At 43.6% G+C, this 12500-nt stretch overlaps 1 protein-coding gene and 1 long non-coding RNA gene across 5 annotated transcripts in view; one reads left to right on the forward strand and one right to left on the reverse strand.

Annotated features, from left to right (window-relative positions):
• LOC143291215 (uncharacterized) overlaps positions 1–12500 on the reverse strand; it is a 102052-nt gene that overhangs the window by 52898 nt on the left and 36654 nt on the right. For 2 of the 4 annotated variants that reach the window (XM_076600977.1, XM_076600973.1), the window contains exon 1: positions 9456–9565. The exons of the other annotated variants lie outside the window; for them this stretch is intronic. The gene's annotated coding sequence lies outside the window, so the exon portion shown is untranslated. Of the gene's footprint in view, positions 1–9455; positions 9566–12500 lie in introns of those variants that run through there. 4 annotated transcript variants of the gene reach the window in all.
• The window catches only part of LOC143291217 (uncharacterized), a 30586-nt gene continuing 26975 nt past the window's right edge, over positions 8890–12500 (forward strand). The window contains exon 1 of the long non-coding RNA XR_013056485.1: positions 8890–9265. This is a non-coding gene — a long non-coding RNA (uncharacterized LOC143291217). The remainder of the gene's footprint in view (positions 9266–12500) is intronic.

Here is a 12500-nt window from a genome sequence, read left to right on the forward strand (position 1 = left end):
TCTCTTTCTCTTTTTCTTCCTGTCTGTATATCACCTCTCTGCTCCATTCCCCGTTTTCTATCCCTCCCGCTCTCTCTCCCTACTCCCTTCTCTGTCTCTCTCCCTGGTTGACGATCTTCTCGTTCATACTGACAACAGGCACAATAGCTGAGTGGTTAACTCACTCAGTACGGCCAGTCCTCTCTTCTCCTCTACACAGACCCCTCGGATGCCCAGTGGATGTCTCTGTGACCCAACCTTTAGCTTCCGTCGTCAGAATTGTGGTATTCTTTGTCAGCATTCACCTCTTCAGTGTAAGAGCCTTCCGCTTGCAATATTTTGATGATGGTAATTGGGCTGAAACGCTGTTAACGTCGTCTCTTTCGCCGTTCGTACGGAAAGAGTTAAAGTGTTAGTCTTTCAATCTGAGGGTCCCGGGTTCGAATCTCTGTAACGGCGCCTGTTGGGTAGAGGGCGGAGGTGGTTTTTTTTTTTTTTTTTTTTTTTTTTTTTTTTTCGATCTCCCAGGTCAACATATGTGCAGACCTGCTTGAGCCTAAACCCCCTTCGTGTGTATACGCAAGCAGAAGATCAAATACGGACGTTAAAGATCCTGCAATCCAAGTTAGCGTTCGGTGGGTTGTGGAAACAAGAACATACCCAGCATGCACATCCCCGAAAACGGAGTATGGCTGTCTACATGGCGGGGGGAAAACAAAAAAGGTTGTACACGTAAAAGCCAACTCGTGTACGTACGAGTGAACGTGGGAGTTGCAGCCCACGAACGAAGAAGAAGTAGAAGTTCATACTGACCGGGACAACATCAGTCCGTCGCTGACTGTTCCCTGTACTGGGTCAGTGAGCAGTTTCAGTTTCAGTTTCTCAAGAAGGCGTCACTGCGGTCGGACGAATCCATAAACGCTACACCACATCTGCTAGGCAGATGTCTGACAGCAGCATATACATCCCAACGCGCTTGTCAGGCCTCGAATACAAGCTTATATATTTGTGTGCCTGTCAGGAGTGGATTTCTTCTTACATAATTTTGCCAAAAGACAACGCTCTCGTTGCCATGGGTCCTTTTTCAGTGCCTCAAGTGCGTGCTGCACATGAAACCTCGGTCTATCGTCTCATCCGAAAGACTAGACGCTCAGTTTGATTTCCCAATCAAACTTGGGAGAAAGGGCGAGAGCGGGATTCGAACCCACACCCTCACGGACTCTCTGTATTGACAATTGAGCGTCTTAACCATTCTGCCACCTTCCGACGTCTGTGAGCAACAAGCGTGGAACTCTCTTGCAGCATGACACACCCCTTCCACTTCTCAACCTACACACCTTCCTCAAGAACAAGAAGAAACAGGAAGAGGAGGAGGAAGAGGAGGAGGAAGAGGAGGAAGAGTGTGAGGAAGAGGAGGAGGAAGAGGAGGAGGAGAAAGAGGAGGAGGAAGTGGAGGAGGAAGAGAAGCAGGAAGAGGAGGAGGAAGAGGAGGAGTAAGAGGAGGAGGAAGAGAAGGAAAAAAGGGACGAAGAAGAGGAGGATAAGGAGGAGGAGGTGAGTGGGCGAAGAAGGAGGAGGAGGAGGAGAAGCAGGAGGACGAGGAGGAGGAGGAGGTAGAGGATAAGGAGGAAGTGAGTGGGCGAAAGTGGAGGAGGAGAAGAACAAGGAGGAGAAGCAGAAGAAGAAGGAGGAAAAAAGGAGGAGAAGCAGAAGGAGGAGGAGCAGGAGGAGGAGGTGAGTGGGCGAAAGAGGAGGAGGAGGAGAACAAAAAGGAGAAGCGGAAGAAGAAGGAGGAGAAAAAGGAGGAGGAGGAGAAGCAGAAGAACAAGAAGAAGGAGGAGGAGGGGGAGGAGGAGCAGGAGGAGGAGGAGAAGAAGAAGAAGAAGAAGAAGAAGAAGAAGAAGAAGAAGAAGAACAACAACAACAACAACAACAACAACAGCAACAACGACAACACCACCACCACCACCAAAGCCCTGAAAAGAAAACCTTCTCCAGCTGGAATCGAACCCTTCTCTGGCAAAACGATCTTGATCCCTCACACCACTCCTTCCCTCCCTTCCCTCGTCCTTCGCTCCTCCATCTTCCACTCGCTTTCATCGCTTCGTTGGACGAATGAATCAGTATAGTTTAACGAACTATTGGCTGGGACCCTTAAAAGGTCAAGTTTTTCAGGGCTTGACTCTTGATGTGTACTGCGAATTAAGCGTCTGTTGGTATACATAAAGGAGGTTCATGTCACCCATTGGTGTTCCAAACAGTACTTAGAACGGGCGCTAAACAAGCTCTTGAAACGCTCGTTTGTGTGTGTGTGTGTTATCCGTGCGAAATACTGTTGTTCGAAGAGCAGCAGATAGACAGACAGACAGACAGACGAACAGAAACAGACGGAGGCCGTGAACAAAAACAGAGACACAGAGAGTACAGTTGCAAAGCAAGAAAGAGACAGACAGACAGACAGACAGTAGACAGTAGACAGCACTCTTTGTCATTTCAAACACACGTGGCCATTTCCCACACTCTCTGTCTTATCTCCAGGGCAGTTCCGGAGTCTGAGGAGGCGGAGGACACAGTAAGTACCTGACTGAACACCTGACATTGCACACACTGAACACCTGACAATACACACACTAAACACCTGACATTGCACACACTGAACACCTGACATTGCACACATTGAACACCTGACATTGAACGCACTGAACACTTGACATTGCACACACTGAACACCTGACATTATATTCACTGAACACCTGACATTACATTCATTGAACACCTGACATTGCACACACTGAACACCTGACATTGCATACATGCACACCTGTCATTGCATACACTGAACACCTGACACTGTACACATGGAACACCTGACATTACACACACTGAACACCTGACATTGCACACACTGAACACCTGTCATTGCATACATGCACACCTGTCATTGCATACATGCACACCTGACATTGTACACACTGAACACCTGACATTGCACACACTGAACACCTGACATTGAACACATTGAACACCTGGCATTTCATTAATCAAACACCTGACAAAGCATACACTAGTACACCTGGCATTACGTACACAGAACACCTGACACTGCACATACCGAGCACTTGACACATCATGCACTGAAAACCTGACTCTGTAAACAGATTTAGATAACTGGTTGCTTAAAAACTGGATGTGTTCTTGTCCACGTTTTCAATGTTGGGTGTGTTTTTTTTGTGTGTTTTGCTGCGCCTCATATGAATGACCAAGGCCTTAATCAGTTCGCTCAACATACTAATTATGAATTGCTGTGGCATATATTTTCAGGAGCATAGTTTTATAACTCTTTCCTAGTCCTACTGCTACATTTTTGTTCAAATTTGGTCAGAAAAAAAAAGAACAAACAGACGTCAGTTGTAACATAATTATTGTTAGTCACAGTAGACCATAGTTACATTCGTGCAAACTTTCAGTTAAAAAGGAGCATCGCATTAACCCCAAAACAAAGGGTCTTATATTGACGTCGTCTGCAAGAGAATGCCTAACTTGGCTGTGTTACCCAATTTAACATATATCCGATGGTAACGTAACGTTATATTATGATATACAGGAACTGAACTGTGGATATGGAGATGTGTGGACAATATTTCGTAAGGGTGCAGTTCCATGATCTGATTATGTGCATACCTCAAGCGAATGGGTAACCCTGGGCAAGGTTTTATCACATTTATCTCATGGAGTGCTTTACTGGACAACGAACGTAATATACAAAGTGTAAAAAGAGCATTGGTAAGAGCACAAACGTGCAAAGTCTTTCTCTCTCTCTCTCTCTTTTTTTTTTTTTTTTTTTTTTTTTAGCGTTTGATACAGAAACACGTGTAAAATCTTTTGGTGACAGATAAACAAGTACAAAGTGTTTCATACCCCCCCCCCCAAAAAAAAACAACAACAAACAAACAACAACAACAACAACAAAAAACAAAAAAAAAAAACCCCCAAAAAACCACACACAAAAACAACAACAACAAAAAACAAACAAAAAACCAGCAAGAGAGGCAAGGCCTTCAAGACGCTTTAAAAAAATCGTTAAAATGTGTTCTGTATTTGTTATTTTCGGGGTACTATTTACTTTTTAAAAATTCATTCTTTTTTTTTTTTACATGTATTCAAGCTGATCTCAAGGGCAAATAATCAGCAGTATTTCTTTTTCTAAACCTGAATGCACGCTAATGTCAAGGGCTAATAATCAGCAATAACTGTGTGTTTTTATTATTTTAAATACCTCAATGCAAATTAAAATCAGTAAGTAATAATTAAATCTACTTTGATGCACGCTGATATCAACTGGTTGATTAAGCCCTGAATGTACGCTAATGTCAATGTTTAATGGACAGCTGGTTTACGGACAGCAATGGCTGATTTAGCCCTGAATGTAAGCTAATGTCAATGGTTAATGGACAGCAATGGCTTATCTTACCCTAAATATAATGTTAATGGTTTATGGACAGCAATGGCTGATTTATCCTGGATGTAAGCTAATGTCAATGGTTTATGGACAGCAATGGCTGATTTAGCCCTAAGTATAAGGTAATGTCAATGGTTTATGGACAGCAATGGCTGATTTACCCTGAATATAAGCTAATGTCAATGGTTTATGGACAGCAATGGCTGATTTACCCTGAATATAAGCTAATGTCAATGGTTTATGGACAGCAATGGCTGATTTAGCCTGAATGTAAGCTAATGTCAATGGTTTATGGACAGCAATTGCTGATTTAGCCCTAAGTATAAGGTAATGCTAATGGTTAATGGACAGCAAGGGCTGATTTACCCAGAATGTAAGCTAATGTCAATGGTTAATGCACAGCAATGGCTGATTTACCCTGAATGTAAGCTAATGTCAATGGTTTGTGGACAGCAAGGGCTGATTTGCCCAGAATGTAAGTTAATGTCAATGGTTAATGGACAGCAATGGCTTATCTTACCCTAAATATAATGTAATATCAATGGTTTGTGGACAGCAAGGGCTGATTTACCCTGAATGTAAGTTAATGTCAATGGTTAATGGACAGCAATGGCTTATCTTACCCTAAATATAATGTAATATCAATGGTTTGTGGACAGCAAGGGCTGATTTACCCTGAATGTAAGCTAATGTCAATGGTTTATGGACAGCAATGGCTTATCTTACCCTAAATATAATGTAATGTTAATGGTGTATGGACGGCAATGGCTGATTTACCCTTATTGTAAGCTAATGTGAATGGTTAATGTACAGCAATGGCTGATTTTGCCAAGAATGTAAGCTAATGTCAATGGTTTGTGGACATAAAATGGCTGATTTACCCTGAATGTAAGCTAATGTCAATGGTTTATGGACAGCAATGGCTGATTTAGCCCTGAATGTAAGCTAATGTCAATGGCTAATGGACAGCAATGGCTGATTCAGCCCTGAATGTAAGATAATGTCAATGGTTAATGGACAACAATGGCTGATTTACCCAGAATGTAAGCTAATGTCAATGGTTTGTGGACAGCAATGGCTGATTTACCCAGAATGTAAGCTAATGTCAATGGCTAATGGACAGCAATGGCTGACTTAACCCTAAGTATAAGGTAATGTCAATGGTTAATGTACAGCAATGGCTGATTTACCCTGAATCTATGCTAATGTCAATGTTTAATGGACAGCTGGTTTATGGACAGCAATGGCTGATTTAGCCCTGAATGTAAGTTAATGTCAATGGTTTGTAGACAGCAATGGGTGATTTTGCCCTGAACGTACGCTAATGTCAATGTTTAATGGACAGCTGGTTTATGGACAGCAATGGCTGATTTAGCCCTGAATGTAAGTTAATGTCAATGGTTTGTGGACAGCAATGGGTGATTTAGCCCTGAATGTAAGTTAATGTCAATGGTTTGTGGACAGCAATGGGTGATTTAGCCCTGAATGTAAGTTAATGTCAATGGTTTGTAGACAGCAATGGCTGATTTAGCCCTGAATGTAAGTTAATGTCAATGGTTTATGGACAGCAATGGCTTATCTTACCCTAAATATAATGTAATGTTAATGGTGTATGGACGGCAATGGCTGATTTACCCTTATTGTAAGCTAATGTGAATGGTTAATGTACAGCAATGGCTGATTTTGCCCTGAATGTAAGCTAATGTCAATGGTTGATGGACAGCAATGGCTGATTTAGCCCTGAATGTAAACTAATGTCAATGGTTGATGGACAGCAATGGCTGATTTACCCTGAATGTAAACTAATGTCAATGGTTGATGGACAGCAATGGCTGATTTACCCTGAATGTAAACTAATGTCAATGGTTGATGGACAGCAATGGCTGATTTACCCTGAATGTAAACTAATGTCAATGGTTGATGGACAGCAATGGCTGATTTACCCTGAATGTAAGCTAATGTCAATGGTTTGTGGACAGCAATGGCTGATTTAGCCCTGAATGTAAGCTAATGTCAATGGTTTGTGGACAGCAATGGCTGATTTAGCCCTGAATGTAAGCTAATGTCAATGGCTAATGGACAGCAATGGCTGACTTAACCCTAAGTATAAGGTAATGTCAATGGTTAATGTACAGCAATGGCTGATTTAGGCCTGAATGTAAGCTAATGTCAATGGTTTATGGACAGCAATGGCTGATTTACCCTGAATGTAACCTAATGTCAATGGTTTATGGACAGCAATGGCTGATTTACCCTGAATGTTAGCTAATGTCAATGGTTTATGGACAGCAAGGGCTTATCTTACCCTAAATATTGTGTAATGTCAATGGTTTGTGGACAGCAATGGCTGATTTAGCCTGAATGTAAGCTAATGTCAATGGTTTATGGACAGCAAGGGCTGATTTAGCCTGAATGTTTGCTGATGTCAATGATTTATGACAGCCATGGGCGATTTAGCCCTGGATGTTAGCTGATGTCAATTGTGTATGGGCAACAACAGCTCGAAGCTGTGCCAGCTAAAAACGAACGTTTCTGCAATCATGTGTTGAGTGTTTGACAACGCACGAAAAGCGACAACATCTGCTTACAACAAGAGTGTGCTGACCAGGAAACACATTTTCTCAGGAAACGCCAAGTCATATATCATCATCGAAAAAATCTATTGTGCTCTGACATTTAATAATAAAAAAACAATGCAATGCATAACAAAAAGAAATTCAATGTAATGCAGTGCCGTTAACACATAAAAATGACAACTTTGTAAATTAAAAGAAAAAAAAGAAGAAGAGAAAAAGAGAAAGATTTCAATATGCAAAGGAAAACATGAGGAAATATTGAATAACAACAGGTTGAAACAAACATATGTTGAATTAAACAAAACCCAAAGGAAAAACTTTTTGAAATACTATGCTGTTTCATACTGAATAAAGAACGGGCGCAATAGCCGAGTGGTTAAAGCGTTGGACTTTCAATCTGAGGGTCCCGGGTTCGAATCACGGCGACGGCGCCTTGTGGATAAAGGGTGGTGATTTTTTACGATCTTCCAGGTCAACATATGTGCAGACCTGCTTGTGCCTGAACCCCCTTCGTGTGTATACGCAAGCAGAAGATCAAATACGCACGTTAAAGATCCTGTAATCCATGTCAGCGTTCGGTGGGTTATGGAAACAAGAACATACCCAGCATACACCCCCCCCCCCCCCGAAAGCGGAGTATGGCTGCCTACATGGCGGGGTAAAAACTGTCATACACGTAAAAGCCCATTCGTGTACATACGAGTGAACGTTGGAGTTGCAGCCCACGAACGTAGAAGAAGAAGAAGAAGATAGTGAATAAAGGAGGACAAGGGATACAGGTGGGCCACCCTTCTGATGATCGAAAAGCGACGACAATAAATTCGTTTTGTCACATCAAGTGAATATCTCATCCACGCAGTGAGATGCAAAGTTGTACACACGTCAAAAACCCTCTGTGATTTTTTTTTTTTTTTTTTTTTTTTTTTTTTTTTGGTGCAGACTACGTGTTTACACAATGAACTTCAAAGACAATGACAAGTAAACATCATGAACATTAATTATGGTGAAGGTCAGGAATATTTGTGGTGAACATAAGAAAAATCTTGACTCATCATCAGGAAAATGTGTGGCCAGACTCAGAATACTGACTGAGATAAATTTCAGTTTGAGTTCTGTAATCCTGACCTAAAGACTTCAAAGGGTAACCACGCTTTATGAACTAAACTGGTCGTTACATACTCCAGAAATCAGCAAATTCGAGAGATGTTGGGCGTCGTGCAGAAAGTCACAAATTCAGGCCTCGATCAGAACCCTTCAACAAGTTAACTATAATGTAATTTGAGGTATGAAAATTGCGAGGTGTTACTTAATAATGAAGTTTTGAGAAAACTTTGTTTCAAGTCACTTTTCTATCGACTATCTCCATCTTTAGTAAATGAAACCATCTTGTCCTTTGTGTGTTGTGTCTGTTTCAGGCACTCTTTCAGTCACAGAGCTGCAGAGACATCGGCAATTGGTAAGAGCGCTGGGTGAACATTTTCCTTGAAAAGGGGCATTTCCTGCTTATTGCAAGTGTAGATGAAATATCCACAATAACACCCGACTCGCAGACTGTAATCTGAAAATGATAACTGTAATAATGATACTAACACCATGTCAGTCTGATCGTCAAAGAAAAAAGAAAAAAAGAAAAAAAGGAGCCAAGATGGAGACATTCCTTGAAGACTTTTATCGTCGTGTTTGGTTTGTGGTTGGGTCAGGCGGGGCACCATGGCTGCAGGGTTATGGCAGTGATAAATCAGAATGAGGACCGTTGGTTTTCATTGCCTTGATAAAACTCGGGGCCAGGGCAACCCCTGCACTCTGAGAGAAAAGGAGAGATACAGAGCAAGGGAGATAGCCAACCTTATCCTGATCAAGCACCCACATAAATACCAGCCACAATCTCCCCACACCATTTGGACAACGGCAACGTGTCGTTCAGGGCCCAGCACGGAATACCCTTCACCCAGCCTTCTGTTCAGCTTGTGCCATCACCGTGCCCGTGTCATGTGTCGCCAGTGAAAAACCAACAAGACAAACCCCATGGGTGGAAAAAAAAGAAGAAAAAACAAACAAATTAACGCAAACGCCATGGAGAAGAAAAAAAAGCAACATTGAAGCAGATTCAAGATGGCGGACCTAACTGGGTGGTGCGGGCACAGGCCTGGGGTGTTGTTCTTGGTAGGAGAAGCGACAGCCGCCGAGACAGCCACGTCCTTGCTGGTTCGACAGGCACTTCGTGGTGGCTACATATGGCTTGGAAACCAAGGTATGTGCTTCCCAACTCAGCACACGGAGATAGGCTTTGAAAAAAAAAAAAAGTGAAGAAGTAGCAGTAGTGGAAGAGAAGCGCTGGTGCGGTTTTACCTTTTGCGACCATGCGCCTTCTAGCTTTCTATGGATGTGGGTTTTTTTTCTGTGTCTAGAAGCGAATGGAAGACTAGAACGGGTACAGATACCTTGATGAGCCTGCTGGAGCGGCTGCTTGGTGTCCACTTGACGTCAGCACTGACAATTTACAATCCCCTTTATGGCGACACAGAGCTGCTGGCAAAACGTCCACCAGCCCAAGCCTCGACACCCTTTGACCTTCTTTCTGCCAGCTCATTTGCATAAGTATGCAACGGTAGCAGCTGATTGGTTATCAGCTGGGCCATGTGTGTGGCGGGTGACTGAGGGTGTGTGGGTGGGGAAGGGGAGAGTTGGGGTTAGGGTGGACGAAGAGAGAGAGAGAGAGAGAGAGGGTGGGGATGTGGGTGAGGGTGAAGTGACAGATACAGCACAGGCCGGGTCAAGTTGGAGCGCCTGACAAACATGGCGCTCAGAAAATTGCAACATGTGGACAGGTCTGTCGAGGGCTGGGTGGGCCAAAGTCTGCTCTGCCTCTGTGTTCTCGTCATCCCCACTGTCTGTCTGTCTGTCTGTCTCTCTGTGGGGCCCTGACCACTGTAGTCATGACTAGGTCCACGCTATCTCTTGGCCACTTTACTCTCCCCTTCTATGCTCGCGGATTTATCGGACTTCCTCCCCACACCCCCCATCCCCCATGCCCCCATTTAACTTCCCAATCAGAAGCCTTGTCAGAATAATAACATTACCGACTATCAGCTGAGACATTTGGAATGATTGGTGATGGACCTGTCTGTGCTTTCAAGTTATCAAGACGATAACAATTCACTGGAATCTGACAATCAAGTTGGAACACACACACACACACACACACACACACACTTCAGAAGCAGTTTCAAAGAGGTGTCAAAGAATGTGGACTGATCTAATCTATGTAAGCTACACCCTGTCTACTTTAAGTGGGGGGAAAAAAAAGGTCGAGGTACCAGCCTACACATTGACCCGATGAGCTTGTCAGGCCTTGGGAACACATAAAATGCTGCAGGGGGCAATGGAAGAATGCGAGGGGAGGTGTGGCATATATATATATACACAAATATCAACAGTGCAGATTCAACATGCACATAATTTCACCTACTTTTAAAAAAGGATGGCAATGACTGGTGAATCGTGGAGTCATTTGACAGAGGGTTCCTTCGCGAATGGAGGCTGTCACCACGTCCTTCTGTCAATATGTCCTTCTGCCACCACGTCCTTCTGTCACTGTTTCCTTCTGTCATCACGTCCTCCTGTTATCACGTCCTTCTGTCATCACGTCCTCCTGTTATCACGTCCTCCTGTCATCACGTCCTCCTGTTATCACGTCCTTCTGTCATCACGTCTTCCTGTTATCACGTCCTCCTGTTATCACGTCCTTCTGTCATCACGTCTTCCTGTTATCACGTCCTCCTGTTATCACGTCCTCCTGTTATCACGTCCTTCTGTCGTCACGTCCTTCTGTCGTCACGTCCTTCTATCACTACGTCCTTCTGTCACTACGTCCTTCTGTTATCACATCCTTCTGTCACCACGTCCTTCTGTCATCACGTCCTTTTGTCGCCACGTCTTCTGTCATCACATCCTTCTATCACTACGTCCTTCTGTTATCACGTCCTTCTTTCATCACATCCTTCTGTCACCACGTCCTACTGTTATCACATCCTTCTATCACTACGTCCTTCTGTTATCACGTCCTTCTGTCACCACGTCCTTTTGTCACCACGTCCTTCTGTCATCACATCCTTCTGTCATCACATCCTTCTGTCATCACGTCCTTTTGTCATCACATCCTTCTGTCACCACATCCTTCTGTCACCACGTCCTTCTGTCACCACGTCCTTCTGTCACCACGTCCTTCTGTCACCACGTCCTTCTGTCACCACGTCCTTCTGTCACCACGTCCTTCTGTTATCACGTCCTTCTGTCGTCACGTCCTTCTGTCATCACGTCCTTCTATCACCACGTCCTTCTGTCATCACGTCCTTCTATCACTACGTCCTTCTGTCGTCACGTCCTTCTGTCACCACGTCCTTATGTTATCACGTCCTTCTGTTATCACATCCTTCTGTCACCACGTCTTCTGTCATCACATCCTTCTTTCACCACACACGTCCTTCTGTCACTAGGTCCTTTGCAAATTTACCGTTCGTGAAAATGTGAAACAGTGGATCTTTACAGAAACAGAAACGGAGAGGAAACGGTAACTGAGGTCGTTTAAAAGCCGTAGTTTATATATATATATATATATATATATATATATATATATATATATATATATATATATATATTATACCAATACATATTTTTTCTCTTCCCTTTCCCTTTGTTTTACAACGATGGACAACAGGGATAAGGGCAGCGGCAAGGCGAGTGAGACTGAGATGCTGAGACTGCATGACAGAGATGTGTTCCGCCCTTTGGGCTACAGTTTCCGTGTCACCAACCAGGCCTTACAGGAAATACAGACACCCATAGTGTTGCTTAAAACAAAGAAAAAAAAAAGAAAAGCAAAATGTTAAAGACATATCTAAAAGTTGGATGACTCTCAACTCAGTGTTGATTTGGAGCCGAAAGCGTTGCATGTCTTCTTTTTCTTCTTCTTCGTTCGTGGGCTGCAACTCCCACGTTCACTCGAAAACACACGAGTGGGCTTTTACGTGTATGACCGTTTTTACCCCCGCCATGTAGGCAGCCATACTCCGTTTTCGAGAGTACGCATGCTGGGTATGTTCTTGTTTCCATAACCCACCGAACGCTGACATGGGTTGCAGGATCTCTAACGTGCGTATTTGATCTTCTGCTTGCGGAGAGGGTTCAGGCACAAGCAGGTCTGCACATATGTTGACCTGGGAGATCGGAAAAATCTCCACTCTTTACCCACCACCACCAGACGCCGTTACCGAGATTCGAACCCGGAACCTTCAGATTGAACGTCCAACGCTTTAACAACTCGGCTATTGCCGAAATTTGAAATTTGTCACAGTTATATTTTAGGCATTGCATAGGATTGAACCCTCAACACCTCCCCCCACTCTCCACCGTACCCCTGTGATTCTTACCATAACTACTCGGCAGCGTAAGACTAAGTTTCTTTCTTTTGCTGTAGGCCACATGGT

The sequence above is a fragment of the Babylonia areolata genome, chromosome 16 (genome assembly GCF_041734735.1).
Source record: "Babylonia areolata isolate BAREFJ2019XMU chromosome 16, ASM4173473v1, whole genome shotgun sequence".
NCBI lineage: Eukaryota > Metazoa > Mollusca > Gastropoda > Neogastropoda > Buccinidae > Babylonia > Babylonia areolata.